At 35.3% G+C, this 17587-nt stretch overlaps 1 protein-coding gene across 4 annotated transcripts in view; it reads left to right on the top strand.

The window, feature by feature from the left end:
* The window catches only part of LOC131682164 (protein numb), a 122410-nt gene that overhangs the window by 35379 nt on the left and 69444 nt on the right, over positions 1-17587 (top strand). For 2 of the 4 annotated variants that reach the window (XM_058963423.1, XM_058963424.1), the window contains exon 1: positions 8111-9035. The exons of 1 other annotated variant lie outside the window; for it this stretch is intronic. The gene's annotated coding sequence lies outside the window, so the exon portion shown is untranslated. Of the gene's footprint in view, positions 1-8110; positions 9036-17587 lie in introns of those variants that run through there. One more of the 4 variants, XM_058963425.1, reaches the window with a different exon arrangement.

Genomic DNA, 17587 nt, shown 5'->3' with positions numbered 1-17587 from the left:
GGCTCAGCTGAGGAAAATGAAAATGAAGTTGTATTCGCATTGGCCTCAGTGCGTACTGTTATGTAACCTATCAAAACATTAACCTATTTTTTGGTGGTCATTTAATGACGCGCGAAATGGCAGAATAATGTATAGAGCATACATTTCTTGGTTAACCCGTCACCTTCCCATAAATTACATCTACATCCTTTGTTAGTGTACATACTAATTCCGATATCAAATTTCTGGGTGAGGACATGGGCTTAATTCACAGGAAGGAAACGGTAGTCTAGCCCAGTTTGTTTTTCTACGACTTTGGAAAATTGATATTTACCTGGTGCATTGAACTTTCTGTTGTTTGAAGTTCAAATACCGTTGCTTGTAAGTAGCTTACTTATCTTATCGAAGAACCTTTCTAGTAGAGATAAACGATGCAAGTGCTTGAACTAGCAAGCATGTGGTTGTGGGAAACTAAAGACCAATGCAGTTCAGGCGGAACCCTTTGTACTATTTATAATGAGCTTACGACGAATCAGTAGTGGATGGAATTGATTTCATAGTAGGTACAACTAACGTTTCTGTTTCCGTGGTGTTTTAGTGTTGAGTGAATGAGATTCAAACTGCTGGATACCCTTGCGAATGTTATGTTTCATTGATAGAACTGGAACTGCTATTCTTATATGTTATATATTTAGTTTGAACTTCTATAAGAAGAAATATGACTTCGACACCGTTCGAAAAACCTTGGAGCAATAGTATAGGGTACAGAACTGGCTACGAAGCTTATGGCACTGGAGCAACCCTAAGAATAATGGTTAAGGGATTACATACCTTTTCGTGAGAAAAATGGAGGATGCTTTGAATGTTTTGAAAGGTAGGGTAAAGTGCCTATTTTCACCCTATTAATTCGTTACTTGAATGGCTGGCGCGTAAAAGGGGGTATCTCTCATTTTACATTTTTACAGGAAACGGATAAAGTATTCACATCTCCAAATTAACATTTTCACATTTCTTACAAAAGAAATGTATAGGAATCGCTCAAACTTTGGAAACTTTTTCTGAGGCCCGGAGGCCGAGTCTCATATACCAATCGACTCAGCTCGACAAATTGGGATAATGTATGTATGTATCTGCACTAATGTCATGTGATTTTATTAGCAACCGATCTTAACGAAACTAGTTTCAAATGAAAGGCCTATCGTGACAATTTGACACTATTATTTTTGTTTTTGGACATGTTTACATTGTGAGATATGGGTGATTCTGTCAAAGCAGAACATGTTTTAAGCAAATAACTTGCAAACAAAGGAATTGTGTGTATGGTGCACAATACAATTAGGAAGCTAATACCTTTCTAATAAGATATAGATTGCAAAAATTCGTTCACGTGCGGCGGAGCTATTAAACATTTTATAAGTAAAACGAGACTTACATACAGAAAATTGTTTTATTGGTGTTCTAGGGGCAAAACTAAACCAATTTTGAATATCGGAGTATGAAAACACATCTACGTAATTCAACGAATTCGATTCCGGACACATTTTGTGAATTTACTCAATAATGAATCTACTATTTTCCAATTTTTTTTTTATGAAAGTTCATTTCTAACGCAAAATAATGTGTAAGTTCACTTAAAGTTTTCTTACAGAGTTGATGTATATACCACTTCGATTAGGCGCTGCCTTTAGCCATGAGGTAGATGTTGGAAGGTATATGAATACACATATCACCAAATAATCCACCCAGTAGTGAGATAATAGGTTTCTCATATAATTCAAATTCATATTATACTCGTGGCATCACCGAGAGCTGCTATATTGTGTAATTCCAAAATTCTAGCGAAAATTTAAAATTTGTTCAAGATTTAGGTTATACTGGTCATGGCGCAAAATTACCACTATGCTATATTTCCCCTTAAGAGGAAAAAATTGGGTAAGCACCAAAATTTCTCACAAGGAAGAATTTTTTTTTGGTGAAACCAGTCTTTGTACATGAAGGGCACAAATAGTAACTTAACCGTTATGTGTCTAACAAAAAACACATTTAGCAGGCCAACGAGGGTACCCACAAATTTAAATGCTCATAACTATGGCTTCCTTTAACCGATTTGGACACTTTTAGTTGTATTGGATGCAGAAACTTGTCCACTTTGTGACTCTGTAAAATTGAACCGTACGAATGGATCTATAGTATGATTTGTAGATTTTAATAATGTGCTAGCAGTATGAGTATCAAAACTCTTCAAATTGTCTCGGAAGTCTGTTATTTATTGTTACGGGACCCTATGGCAATTTGAAAAATGGAATTGGAATGGAATGGCCACTCACGCGTCGAATGAAACATATGTTCATATATGTCATTTGAAAAATAATACCGGCTTTGTGATGATATTGAAAATACATTTTCATGTTATTGGTATGAACTATTGTGAAAAATAACGGATGAACGTCAAAAATTACCAACAAATTAGATCCGGGAAAAGTAAGTCAAAGACTCGCTGAACCCTCGATGGGGAATGCAAGTAGAATGTTTCTTCTAACTCATGGCGAAGGTTTCGGTTACTCATATTTGCCATACGCTGAGAACGCTTCAATTGAAGTTTTTATGGTAGTCACAATTAATGGAGAGGCGCTGGATAACTCAGTGCACTATCGTTTGAGAGCTCCGTATTCTACAAGTAAAAGACCGAGGATTAAAATCAGAGTTTATATGCATTAGACAGACAGTTGATCTGACTACATTTTTGCCACACACATTACTTTGTAGCAACAAATGACACCGTGTTGTACTGTAACCCCAAGGTACTTTACTCATGATCAATGTTACTAAACATATTTATTTGAAAAAAACTAAGACGTGAAAGTTCAGGAAGGTTCATGTTTCTAAAGGATACTTTCAATGGTAACTTGCTTGTCCAAAAAATTAAACACTTATTCTGATAGTTTGAACCATTTCGTTTTTGTGGCATTGGTTTATGCAGGACTATTTAATTCATATCTTCGGAACAAGAATTCCAAACGAAATAATTTGTAGACCATAAGAATGACTTAAAAGAAACTGCATTGTAATCGACCGAATGCACGGCTTTTTCACGAAGCGCATTCTCTTTCTGTTTCGCTCTCTATCTTTTCTTAGTAATCAGTGACTAAAAGGACATTAATGAATTCCATAACAAATTGACCGTTCTAGTTTACTGATAGGGTGATGTGCCTATTATGGCAGTAGAGCCTATTGTGACCCTATTTCGTACCCCTTGGTTTCGAACCAAGCATATGAGATAATGACACTATCGATTTGGCTAAAGCAGGTGAGAAAAAATAAGCTCAAGTTTTATTCTTTATTTGTTGTGCACATATGTATTTAGAACTATCCTCTAAATCCAACTTTAAATTAAAACAAAATCACCTTATTGAAATATCTACTAATCCACCTCACTCACGTAGTGAACCGAAACTGGATGCAACGGCGCTTAGCAAAATAAACACTTACGAGACAGCATTTACCGCCTCATATCTCGTTATTCCAGCACAAATATACTAAACATTGCACTGATACATACCTTTATTTTAGCTGGAGAATCTTTTTACGATAATTTCACTTTAAAATCACTCGTCAAATATTAGAATAGGCCTAGTGTTATAATAGGATAAAACTAAATACGGGGGTTCCTATTATTGGCATGTTTTGCTGATACACTACCACAATCAAAACCAACTTTTTGTATCCATCATACAGAAAAGAATCACCAGTGCGGCCAAACCAAAACATGAACTTGTAAATATAATGTAATGCAATTTCAGGTATAAGTAATCAATTACTTCAAGTTATTCAACTAATTGTTGATTGCAGATATTTTATTTTCATCTGCACATACAATTCGGATCGGGAGAAAGCAATGTGTGATGTGAAACTTGTCACTCCAGTTGCTAACATTCGAATGGTTTTTTTCTGCGTGCGCAATTCTGGGCGCTCTTCTACTAACAGCTGATGAGTTACATTGATGTGCGTGATGTTTACGTTTGTTTTGATCGGCTGAAAAAAGCAGAATGATTCGTTTTACAAATCACACGTTGGCGTCCATGATCTGGATAACTAGTTAGAATCGACGCAAATGGAATATGAGGCATTGCGTTTCAACTAGATTGTTTTTCGATGATGAAATTGGCACACCCATGAGGCGATAATTGGATCGTTGAGGTGGGAATAGATGCACAGAATGGAACATTTATTTTCATTTATGCTGAAAATTGAGGCAATTCTGCTAAATAAGCACTATATAGATGTTTAAGAAACAGTACACTGATACTTTATGCTGAGAAAGGTTATAGATAATATGGCTTCTTTTAAAGTTGTTCAAAAAATAGTGCGATCCTCTCCCTATTGGTGCCAAAATAGGCTCATCACCCTAACTATTTTGAGTGCATAAATACCGTAGAAGCACTAGATAATGTTAATCGACGCCGTCAAGAAAAAAAGAGAAAAAGAATAAAATCACTAGAAAGGGAATTGTATTTGTATTTAATTCGCCATTTTTTGCAAATAAAAGGATTTTTACAATTATTTCAGAACTATCTGTATGGTTCTCGAATTTGTGCAATTAGTTTTATTCATTTAAATCATTTATTTTAATTTCATTCTATATACTCATTTTTTCAGTTTATACACTCCATGGATTTTATTTGCTTTGTTTACTTTTTTTTGAATATTTGACTAATTGTAAATATATGATCATTTCATTTTAATTATTTATTTCATTCCGCTTTTTTTTGTTCATTTTGTTCTTTTGATTTCATTTCATCTATACCTGATTTCTGATCCGTTCGTTCATTTCATGCATTTTATTCCAATCATTCATTTAACTTATTTTGTGCACTGTTTTCATTTTTATTCATTTTTACATGTTCATACGTTTTATTAATTTTCATTTCAATAATCTGACTATTTTTTTAAGTCATCCATTTTATTCATTTCATCTAAGTAATTAATTTGACTCAATTTTGCTTATTTTATATTTTTTAAAACATTTTTATAATATCGTTAAGTTTTTATTTAATTCTTTAAACTCTGTTCATATTTTTTTCTTTTTATTCATTAAATTCATTTTATTTAATTTATTCATTCTATTCAATTTATTGTTTTTGTTAATTTTATTCATATATTTATTTTCATTCGTTTCATTTTATTTATTTTGGTTTATTTATTTTGCTTTTTATTTTCTTCATTTTATGCGTTCCGTATATTTTTTTCATTTTATTCATTTTATACAATTCCTTCATTTGGTTTATTCATTTTATTGATTTTATGATTTTTGCCCAGTTCACGCATTTTTTCAGTTTATTTCATTAATTCTGTTCAGTTCAGTTATATTAATCATTCTATTCATTTTATGAAGTTGATAAATTTTTATGTTTTAGCCCTATTATTTTTTTTTAATCAAATTCGTTTATTGTTTTTTTCTAATTTATTCAGTTTGAGGTTTTATTGGTGCAGGACTCGAAAATGTGTTCATCCCACCTGTAGTTGGGTACCTACACCGAAATTAAGCTCCACCACAAATACACACGACTTGTCGTCGTGCTTTCTTCAATGAATTTTGTTGTAATTTTACACGTTGATTGAAAATTATAGGTTCTTTAAACAGAAAACTAAAGCACTTTAATGTATTTTTAATCCAATATTGCTGTGAAATAAATGACATGTAATGTCACACGAATGAAAGTGTAAAATCATATGCTTTTTGATGCCCCAATTGAATGCATTGATTTTAACTTAATTTTCAATCAATTTTTTGATTCAAGCTTTGTATGTTTATATTCGTATTGATTTACATGTCGTTTAAATTTCATTATTTTTTGGTGTGTACTTCGCATGTGGTCTGCAAACTAATGAATGATCTAACAGTGCGTAAGAAATGTCTCATCTCACTGCTTGGTGGATTAAATCGGTTTTTTCTTATTGCAAAAATACATTATTTTATTAGAAGTTCATTGATTCATAATAAGATCATTACATATATTACTTTTCAATTCACGAACATTTTCGTAATGCGGGTGTGGTTGGGGGTTGAACTCCGGGGGTGCCTGGCGTCCAAAAGGGGATAACCCACAACTCACACGTTCTTTTCTTATCTTTTGTGTTAGAGTTATGGTGTCAGTTTCCATCTTCAGAAGATATATTTAAAATTATAGGACCTACTACTTTCTCGATGACACCATATTTCTATTTAGCTTTATTAAAAACGTTGATAACAGAGCCGCCCTAGCAAATGAATTTCGAACTAGTATGATGCAATCAAATAAAGCGCTGAGTGCCTTGCAGCAACTTTTCTGAAGACACCTTAACTTTATAACGAAAGATAATGATTGATACCAAGTTTTTTCATTTTCCTACCACAATGTACCATTTTTCTTTTGAATCCATATTTTTCGGTCAACTTTCACTATTGAGACATCAGCATTTCACTGCAATTTTCTAAAAAAATACGCTCAACAATATACATTTGTGCAAGACATATCTATTATTAGACATATTATTAGATCTATTACAGCATCTCAATTTATTCATGCTTCACTGTAGTGTAAGTTCTTGAGTGTCCTACAGTGTTGATGAAAACACAATTTATTTCACAGTCTTGATCTCATGGTTGAGAATGCAGATAACATATTCCGTGAGCTTGTACACCAGAAGAACATTTTTATTGGGTTTCATTTTGGTGTAACCATATTTTTTCTCGATTCAGTAGTATTTAAATCATTGAAAATTTCATGAAAATTATTGAAAAATTATTGATAAATATTCAGAAAAGTTCGTTGAACTGATTGGAGTTTTGCTTGGCACGTCACGAAAAATGATCATTATTTCAATTTATCTTGAAACTATGATTTCATTCAAATTTATATTTCGGATCCTCTTTACTTAAAAACATATTGGACGAATTTTAGAGGTAGGACTACACTACTTGATGTGAAATATTTTTTCTTAGTATATTCAATAAATTAAATATATTTCTTTCGTACATATTGACCAACTCTTCTTGCTTATCAGGTCATTTTATTTGTGCCAGGCTATCGAATCCTATTTCACTTATTTGAGAAAATCTCTTTTTCTGCTCAATTTTAACTGGATGGATCCTGAATGTATCGTTGGATGGATAGAGCTTGTACACATGGCCACACCACACATTTTTCATGCTGAAACCTATTTTTCGATAACCGTTCATTAACATAGAAAGTTCAAAGATACATATTTGCTTTTAATTACTATTTGACATATAATGATGTGGGTGTTTATAGTGCTACATTGGATGCGATAGTGTTTTAGGCATATATCTTAAAATAGATCCTTTTTTGCTTCGCACAGAGTTCATTCTTATACATTTATGCCGCAATCTCTGATTGGAACCATTTCGCGCCGCCCACCCTGTTGCGGCATCACGATACAACTATGAATTCAACGATTAATTTGTATTCGATATAACGAACACACGCGACCGCGCACTGATCGCAATTTTATCACACATTCACGCTGTAACTACATTGGTACAAACTGGTGTTGGTGGCAACCGTTGCCGCTTGCACGCTTACACCAACTGAATGATCCAGCCCAGACTGTGGGAATTATCGTTACAAAAACGTTGTTGCTTTCATGTTGACATGTCCACGACAAGAGAGCCTAGAGCATAAAGAAAACACTAGGGCGGGCGGGTGCAACCATAAGCAACAAAACATGCGTTGCTGTTTTGAATGGGAAAACCTTAGCATGCACGCCGCAGCGAGGCAATGCATGTGGTGCACCACGGACGGTGTGTCTGTTTCTATGAATGGTTCGTTTTCTATGAGGATAGGAGCAAACGGAAAATCCCAACCCAACATGTATAGAATAAATGAATTTTTTCGAATCAGGTTCATTATTTATTTTATAATCATCGAGCTGCACACAGAAGAAAATAGACTCTACCATTTGCGACTGTTTGGAAAAGTTGCATTCGTCTTGGCCATTTCCTTCTGCGTGGTAGTTTCCACATGGCCCTTGCGAGACTGGTGATACGAGATTCGAATCGCTAGCAATTGTTGAAAAGGTTCAATACTTCTCGAAAGTTTTGTTGTAACAATGAGTTATTTCATTACAGCAATTATAGTATGACTGTTCAAATTCTAACCCAAATCAGATGAACCATCCGGGATCGATTGGGTGTAAAGTCGCTATTCCCATCTCTTTCCCTCTGCCAAGTACGTCCGCAGAAACCAGTTTCCAGGCAACGCCGTGTTGTAGTTTGTTTGCTTTGGTTGGTGTTGGTTACTGCCATCGAGCGAAATAGTGAGCGGTTGGTGTGCTGGAAGAGTTGGCCCTCGTCAGTCAGTAGTTTGAAGTTCGACCGTTACGCGCGGCGTTCCGTAGCACACGGAATCGGAGCAGTAGTCTCGAAGTGTTCGCTGGGTTTCAGGTTCTCGCGCGATCGCATGTGTCAGTGAGGTTGTGTTGTTTTTCTTTTTTTGCGCTAGTGGCCTGCACACGTTGCTGAATTTCAGATTCTCTGTGCGGTGGTGTGGTACCAAGTCGTTTGCGTTGTGTGGGACGTCAAGTAGTGTTTTTCTGTCATACTCCCCTTTTTTGGGGGACTTGGGGATAGAATCGGCAAACAAATTTGATGGGCTGTGTTTCTGCTCAGTGAGATTTCAAATTTGTAATAAAGTTGTTAAAAAGATGTTTTTACCGTGAGTGCTGGAATTTTCTTTGTCTAATAGAGGCGGCCCGAACAAAGCTGAGACGTTGTGCAACACTTCAATTGGGGTTTCAGAGCAACCAGTCAATCGACATCAGCAAATGCAAATATTCCTGGCGAACACGGGTATTGATTGTGCTTACATAGCGAATTAAACTTGCCAGTAGAGCGGCGAATGCATAGCAAATTTGTTCCTTTTCATGGATTATCTTCCGCTGGCCGGATGTGTTTGTGTGGATGTATGTAACTGACATCAGTTGACCTGTTGGATTGCAAGAAAAGTTTCGATTATTCGCCACTGTACCATCCGGTCGATGCGAACCGAACAGAGCAGGTAAATAATTGCTAATATCGATTGATTCAATTGCGTGAATTTCTGATGTCAGTTCAATGCCATTCAAGACATTGCAGTGAAGCGTGTTTGTGTTAGGACTGCGGTCTATACATAGCCGCAATTTATTAAAGGTTTGCTATCATTCGATGCAAGGGTTCATAAATTTGAAGTAAAACTGCGCTATTTATAGTTAAAAATTAGTTCCTTGCCGAAACTAGCACCAAGAGAAGGTACCATGATTGTACGCCGTAAACGTTGAAACGCCAAATAACTGCTTGGTTTAAGAAAAGAAACTTATAAACTCTGTATTGATTGGCAACCTCGAGGGTGGTTGAGAATGAACTCAAAGAACCGGATTTTTTCACTGATCCAACAAGAACCAAGCTAATATTAACTTTCTATGATTATTTTTTCACTCTATCCTATATCGAGGATCTCATTTTATTTCACTTTCGAACCATTTTTATTTAAATTCCAGTCAAAAAATAAGTAAATTACCTCCGGTCCATTAGCAATTTCCTCTACTTATGGGTTTGAATTGTTACTGTGAACCTTACCTGTTTTTCATGTGTATAGTTTCTTTCTTCAGCAGAATGATTCAAATCTAAATCGAATTTCTGTTCGAGATTTGAATATCGAGCTTCCTATGCATCATCACAAGATAGCTAGGTATAGCCATCGATGATGGTTTTACGGCTGTTTGGAGAAAAAAGACCGGATCATAAAATAGCTCTGTAAACTTTCCTGTAAACCGGTTTTTGATTAACAACTTGCTTTTCTCAGGCGGAGTTTAGCTGTAAACTCTGCGCCGAGAGGAACTTGGCTGATGTGAACGTGAGTATTGTTATTTTTGCATTAATTGATTCTTTTCATTTCTATCCGACCGTGGTTGATTACTAGAGCCATAAGTGTATAGTTATGGAGAGCAATGTGGTAGTGTATTGCAACGTTAATTAGTAATGGAGGGTTGTACTATTGTGCTGTAGTATTGCAGTTGAATATTCACACCGCGTTCAAGGTTTGCGCGCTTACAATCATATTGCGTTATGTAGGAGGAAACACCACCCTACGTTTTCACATTAATTACATTTTGGAAGGAACAAAAGTTTTGTATTACTATTAAAACAAATCACCAATAAATTTTCCATTTCCGTATGTAACTTTGTGTGATGTTAACCCCTTCATGCTCATGTTGTTTGTGGACAACAACGTTTTTAAACAGCTATAACGTTTGATCGAGGCTAGATTTGCTCACAAAAACAAGTAAGGCCAATAAGGGTGACTATTGCCTTTCATTTGAGCATTAACAGTTACCAGAGTCAGCTCTAGAACTGAAGTTCTTGTAATTAGTCTGAATGGATTCCTATGAAGCAGTGCTGCCAGGGACAGTGTACGTTGACGATGGAAAACGAACTTTTCATATCTTCGTTATGGTGCAATATTATTGAAAACTGATCAAACTTATCAATTTATACTGTCTTTGGCTATGTTTTCTACGCAATTGGGTCATTGTAAATATTCTAGAAGAATTGAAATGAGCATTGGAAGGTAAAATTTTTTTAACTTCTATCACTACAATCACTATCTTTATGAAAAAAGGCTTTCCGTGTTTCTTGATTCCACCGTTTTCAAGGAAAAATAGCTTTGAAGCTCTACATGCACTAGAAAAAAGTTGGGCATGAAAGGGTTAATTCCGCTTTTGATTAATATTTGTGTCGAAATATGCACTCATATAAATCAGGGGTGATTCGTTTTTATCAACTACCCTCGGTCCATGGGTACACTTATAATTTTAACAAATTGTGCAAGAAAATAGTTTTTCTTCGGATTGTATCCCTGGTATTGTTTGCTTTAGAATCAATCAGCGAGATGATTTTTGAAGGATTTGTTCAATGAATCCAGAAAAGGTAAAAGTTATAAACGGCACTGTTACCAAATATGCAAGTTTTCAGCTTTAACCAAAAGTAAATGTTTCTCGTAATACGCACATCGATTACTGTAGGCCTTTTTGACACATAAAATGTCACCTACTTTGCTCGGTCGGTTTCTGGCATTCTCATGGGATAATGATGACATGCTTCTCAGGATTCTGCTTGGATACTTTCTGATACTTTCTGATTCTGATCGATGTTTTCTTAGCATTCCAATGGAATCTATTTCAGAATTTCGATTGAATCCTTACCCGTATTTCTACGGTTTTATTTCTGAATTGAATTGATTCCTGCTTAGAACTCCAATGGCATTTTTAACCCCTTCATGCCTATATTGTTGATAAACAACCACGTTTCTAAACGACTATAACTTTTGGTTTACACAACGGATGTTTACAATGAAAACTAAGGCTAGTAACTGGGAGTTATACTTTTCATTTGAGCACTAACATATATAAATATTATCAGTAGAACAGATGTTAATACAATTCATTTGATGGGGTTCCCCAGAAGTGCTGTCAGGGATAGTTTCTGTTATTGGTGAAAATGGAATTTTGGAATATTTTCGAAGCCTGGCAATATTATTAAAAACTGATAGATTTTCTAATTTAGACTACCTTCAACTACCTTGTTCATGCAATTGGACTAGATCGGAAAGTAAATATTCTATCACTACGAAAGAAGCACCTATTTATAACCGGGTGTTCAATAAAATATGAAAATGATTTTAATATCTTTCTGTAATTAAAGTAAAAAGCGTAAATTGTTTTCTCTCCAAGAGAATTGCTCCCTGGACTCCTTAGAAATGGGTGGCATGTTTCTTTTCGCTCGGGTGCTGTCAGTTTAATCGAAGATGTCGTCGAAACGGCCGTCCGGCGAAGATAACGATGAAGAAGAAGAATGAAGCGTTGAAAAAGCTGTTTGACAACAAGGACGGAATGAGTTTGCGTGACGCCGGCTGAAAATATTACTGCTCCCATACCTTGATTCATCGAACCCTTAATATGGAGAAAATCATCTGTCGGGAGAAGACTCGGTCCTCCGAGTACACAGACGAGCAGATAGCGATCGTGAAATCTCAGTGCCGGTACATGACGAAGAACTACCGCGGGACGTCGTTCGTGCTGGACGACGAAAGTTACTATTCCAGCAACAAGTCTGCCACACCCCCCGAAGTAAAATATAAGTTTAAGCATAAATTTGAATAAAAAGTTATGCTGTACATCGCCATACTGGGCAGAGGGATTTCAAAGCCGTGGTTGAACCACCAAGCGGTCTGGCCATCGATCAACAAGTGTACCAGGAGAAGTGTCTTGAGAAAATTCTTCTGCCGTTCGTAAAGGAGCATCATGTGTATGGGAAGTACGTCTTTTGGCCGGACAATGCATCTTCCCATTATGCCAAGAAGACGCTGGAGTATCTTGAGCAGAAAAAAAGGAACCCGAACAACTTGCCCCAGTGCCGTCCCATTGAGGATTTTTTTTCGGCTTCAGTGCCCTAGGATACAAAAAAAAATTGGCGCGCCAATGGTACAAAGCAGTTGACCACCAGGATCCGGAATTGTATCCGGAAGATGGACGTCAGTGCCGTTCATCGCTCTTGTGAGAGCATCGCGACTAAGTTGCGTCGTACGGGTGACCAGGGCCCCTTCTCCAATATTCCTTGATGTTTTTTTGAAGAATAAACATTATATTTTTAATAAAAAATACTGAATTCGTTGAATTTATTTTTGTTTTTTAACTACATGACTGCAAAATTTTATATTTTTATAGAACACCCGTTAATCCAGATTTTTCTTGTTTCATGGCGCCAAAAGTTCTAAGGAAAAAGAGTTTTGGAAACCAATATGCGGTAGAAAAAAGTTGGTCAAGAAATAATTATCAAGATTCTGAAGAAATGTGGGAGAATTTGCGAAGACTACATGCGTAGTGATCAACTGAAAATTTATAATTTGTAATTGTATTCAGCACGATAACCTGTTAATACAGACTTTGAATCAGGTCAAGGAAGACAATCCGGTACGACATTGATCAACTAAATGATGCTACAAGGTCAAGGTCAAAGATCTCTTTGTGGAGGCACAAAGCGCCTTCATCTAACTAGAATGAGGGTTAAAAGAAACGTTAGCTGTGATATGTGACACAACCACGTAAATTAAACTGGATCCAAGAAACAGACGACCACGAGCTTACTTACTTTATTTTTTCAGTATACGAATCATTTACGGGTAATCGAGTTTGACCTGTATTGCAAAAGACACACCTTTTTAAAAAGTTTGTCTTCGAGCTCGTGCACAAATAGCTATTAACAACTGATACATGCTGTTAACTCGTTAGCAATATAAATAATAAATGAAAACCAACTGAAAATACAAATCACACCTTGAAACTCTTAAAAATCGACTAGGGCCAAAATAGGTACATTTACACTTACCATAATAGCGAAATTTACCCAGACCATTTCATTTTTAATTTCTTCGCGAATGAAGCTTAAATTCATAAAATAACACAAAAAAATTTGATTCGTTTATCCGGAGTGATTCACGAAGCATGACTGGACCCATGAATAAGTTTTGTTAAATGGTTCACTTGAAAATATTAAAACGCAAAATTTCATAGTATAAGACCATGGAAATGGAAATCTATTTCATGGTTTCAGTCAAATTTAAGAAGTAACAAAATAAAGTGCTAACTTGTTACTTCTCATCTCGCCAAAGGTAGAAGCAAAAAACCGTTCCGCTATAGGTACCAATATGTTTTTAAAAATAGTGTTGAAAAATTGTAGATTTGTGTAATCATATATAATAAAATGTTATTCTTATTCACACGAAATTTAAATTTAATAGACTCCTCAAAATGTAATGTTTATGAAAAAATCAACTTTTGCATTTTCTATTAATAATATTCCGTACATTTTAAGGCAAACATTATACATTCAAAAACGTTCTTTTGCAGTAATAGGAAAACTTTTATTTTAGCAACCCTTCAGTTAATTGAAAAAAGTGGAATAAAAATGTAATAAGAAATGAAGTTGCATATTTTTTACTTTAAATTTTCATATTTTTAATGCTTTTGACATATGAAAATAAAATGTATGATTTTCGCATTTACGTAGTAAATCCACCTTTCATTCTTAAAGGAATTTCACCAACAAAAATTTAAAGTCGAAATACCAGTACTTCTATATAATAGCGCATATATTCCAATACAGTGAAATAAAAACATATTGTATTTCATCAATAAGAATGACGCCATATTTGACGAAAAAATTGCTCTATACATTACATCTAATCAGGTGTCCGGTCTCAATCGGTACAGAATTATTGAACATTAGAAAAACTGCAAAAAATGTATGATTTGTAGCATACAGCAGAAATGATTTTTAAAAATAGAGGGTTTTACGGACAATATATCTCAAAACTCTAGCTTGCGCATTTTTCAAGAAACAGATGTATTCTCATTCAAAAACTAAGGTTGCTCCCTTTAAAAATGTATGAAGTGTAATTTTCCTAAGGCTAGTTCGAAAGTTCTGGTATTTAATGTATTTTCCTCTAATATTTTGCCAATAAACCAAAGGCAAAAACTTCAATTGCAGTGAACGGGCGTCAAACTATGTGGTATTTGGCAAAAAAAGCTTCATAAAAGCTACAAAATAGTCTTAACTGAATAATATTAGGACTTAATTTGGTAGAAAATTATAGTAAATTTGAATGGAAGTACGCGAAAAAAAAAGTTATGTAGCATACTTTTTGAGAAAGAGTTCATTAAAATTGACTGTAGAAAAATTCACATTGAATTTACACAGCAATCAAAGAAGATAGAAATACGATGTTGATGAACGAATGATAGAATAATCATCCTAATTTGGACCCCTCCTTATTTTGGACGCTTTCATACATTTGTATCCTTTACTGCCAATTACTCCGAATTCGTTTGGTTTGATGAAGATAATTATATTCTTTGGGTTGTGTTTAAGTCCCAGCATAATTAGTTCATCTCTAATTCCTTTAAATTAGTCAAAATTCGCAATTGAAAAATTGATATCGAAAACGATTCATAATTCCACGATTACCTACAGAAATCGGGAGAAATGATGCACTTTTAAATTGGATTTAAGAGTACAATTTTTTTGTTTTTAAATGATCTAATAATTTTGTCTCTATTTGGATCTTGCATTTCATGTATTTGAAATGGTTAGTTTGTGAATTTTTACTTAGAAGTATCAAATAACTAGTCCAAAATATGTCGTAAAAATAATAGCGTCAAAATATTTCAGGCACAGCTAGATTTTCTTTCGTAATAGCAGTCTGTTTATCAATTTAGAATAATCAAAATTATCACTTAATCAATTATTTTTTTGCGGCGTGGTTGCGGTAAAACCGCGCGGTAAAGGCTCTTTCCCGCACCGCATCTGCGGGAAAAAGTGTCTCACCGCACCGTAGATTTTGCGGTGCGGGTGCGGTAAATACCGCGCGGTTGCGGTAATTACCGCAACCACGACGAATCCTACTTACGAGCCAATGGGCAATTGAATATTAACACCACGGAAAACCTTGCGTAGAAGTTGCCGAGGAAAGCTCGCTTACTACAACCAAAAACAGCACAATAATCACCGAAACTGACAGAAACAAATATTCTCTCAACCCAGATCGCACCTAATGTCTCCATAACAAGAAAGAAGTGGACGGACACACAATATCGACAAGAAACAAACAAGAACATTCGACCGTCAATAGCAAGAAAGCATGATGACCAAATGGATGTGAACTGCATGGGAGACGGCAAATTGATTGATCCCCAGTGCATGAATTTCACCATTGGGAGTTCGAATTAAAAATTAATGTGTGACATACAATTATGCATCTAGAATCAAAGACAAAAATTATCTTAAATTAGAGTAGACGAGCCCTTATTTATCGCATTAGTCAGGATGTCACATTATTCAGTTGGTAACTCGGCTAACTGTCACTGGATTGCACTTAAATAGATTTCAACATCTTTGCTTCGTTTCTAAGAAGCAATACAATGAAAAATCAGGTTTGGAAAGTGTAAAATACTCGCGTTTGAGCAAAGTGAAAAGTCGAATATAACGCACCCATATGCATCCTATCATTTGATCTTACGCGTTGAACAGGGATGGTGTTAAGATAATTTAGGGAACTGTTACCATAGTTGATTTAAATGATCGCAAATTCGAAAAAAAAGATTAAATTTAATTATTTTATTGATTTTTCCTAAACGAATTGTCAAAACAAGAATAGGTTTTATTTTTTCATCGACTGGTTTGCAGTGTACACACATAATTCCTAGTACAACATGAAATTTCCCTCTAAAGAGAATTTTGACAGTTGACTCTTACACCATAATCATATGTTTGTCGAGAAATTGCTTGTTCCGCGTTGCTCGGAAATAGTAAGCCTCTGCCAAGACTGCAAACAGGTTTCCTGGTCCTTCACCACATCTATGCTTGCCAACGCCACACACGATATTGAGGTGATGTCATCATAATCTTCGTTGATCGAAAGCTTATCAAAGTTTGAATAGTTGCTGAAAACATGCGGCTACTTAAGCAACAGATTGACACAGGTTGTTGTCGCGAAAATTCCGCAAAGCAGACGATGATAAACAACTTTAATGTTTGCTTTAGTCGACAAACTATCTGCGTTTATTTGTGTTGTATAAATCAGGATGGAAGTGAGCTTGAAAAGTGTGCCATTAGTGATAGCCAACATACCAACAAATCACAACAGGGCAAAATGGATGGTGCTCGGTTAAATAATATTGATTGTTTACTTTTTCTGACAACTTTCATCAGATTTACACTTTATACTCTCTCATACTAAAAAAACTAGAAGGGGCAGCCCTATGGGGTTGCATGAACTGTAGACGTAGGACTATACTACTTAATGTAAAATATTTATTTTCTTAGTACTTAGTGTGTGGGAAAAAACACCCGGACCGGTGAAGAAAAATCAAATTTTAGACAATATAATCACATCTCATGTATAGAACAAGCTTTCTAGTTGCTCTCAAACAGATCCTAAAAGTTCAAACACCCATGGATAACCCCAAGTTTGAGATGTGTTTCGATGCCACAGGATTGTAAAATGGTTAATATTACGTCATGAAAATTCAATTCTTCCGTGACAATTTTTTTGCCTGTAAAATACCCTGTGTGTATGCAAAGCTCATGAATTGTTGGGATATTAGTATTGATCGGAAAATGCTTTCCAACGCTGCGCATACATACAGGACATTTTGCAGGTCACCAGAAGCTGTTCATTTTACCACCGCCACATGTTCATTTTACCCACTCGCTATAAACATGTCTCATTTTCGGACATGTTTAGAAATCAAGAATCATGTTTGAAAAAATGTGTTTATGACGAAGTATTTTTACCAGATATGTACAAAACATGTCTAACAAGAAACATAAGGTGATTGTAATATCTCATTCACTTATTAGTTAGAAAATAATGACTTTGCTTAACGTGTTCATTTTACCGCCAGTTCCCCTACCTACCAACACATTCGCCCCAAACATTGAACCCAAGCGTATAATGCAAAATGAGTCAACGCTGATGATGATGGGTAGAGCGAAAGAGACAACTAGTACCACCAC

The sequence above is a fragment of the Topomyia yanbarensis genome, chromosome 2, assembly GCF_030247195.1.
Source record: "Topomyia yanbarensis strain Yona2022 chromosome 2, ASM3024719v1, whole genome shotgun sequence".
Classification (NCBI taxonomy): domain Eukaryota; kingdom Metazoa; phylum Arthropoda; class Insecta; order Diptera; family Culicidae; genus Topomyia; species Topomyia yanbarensis.
Note: the sequence above shows the minus strand (reverse complement) of the source record. Positions and strands in the feature narration are given on the sequence as shown.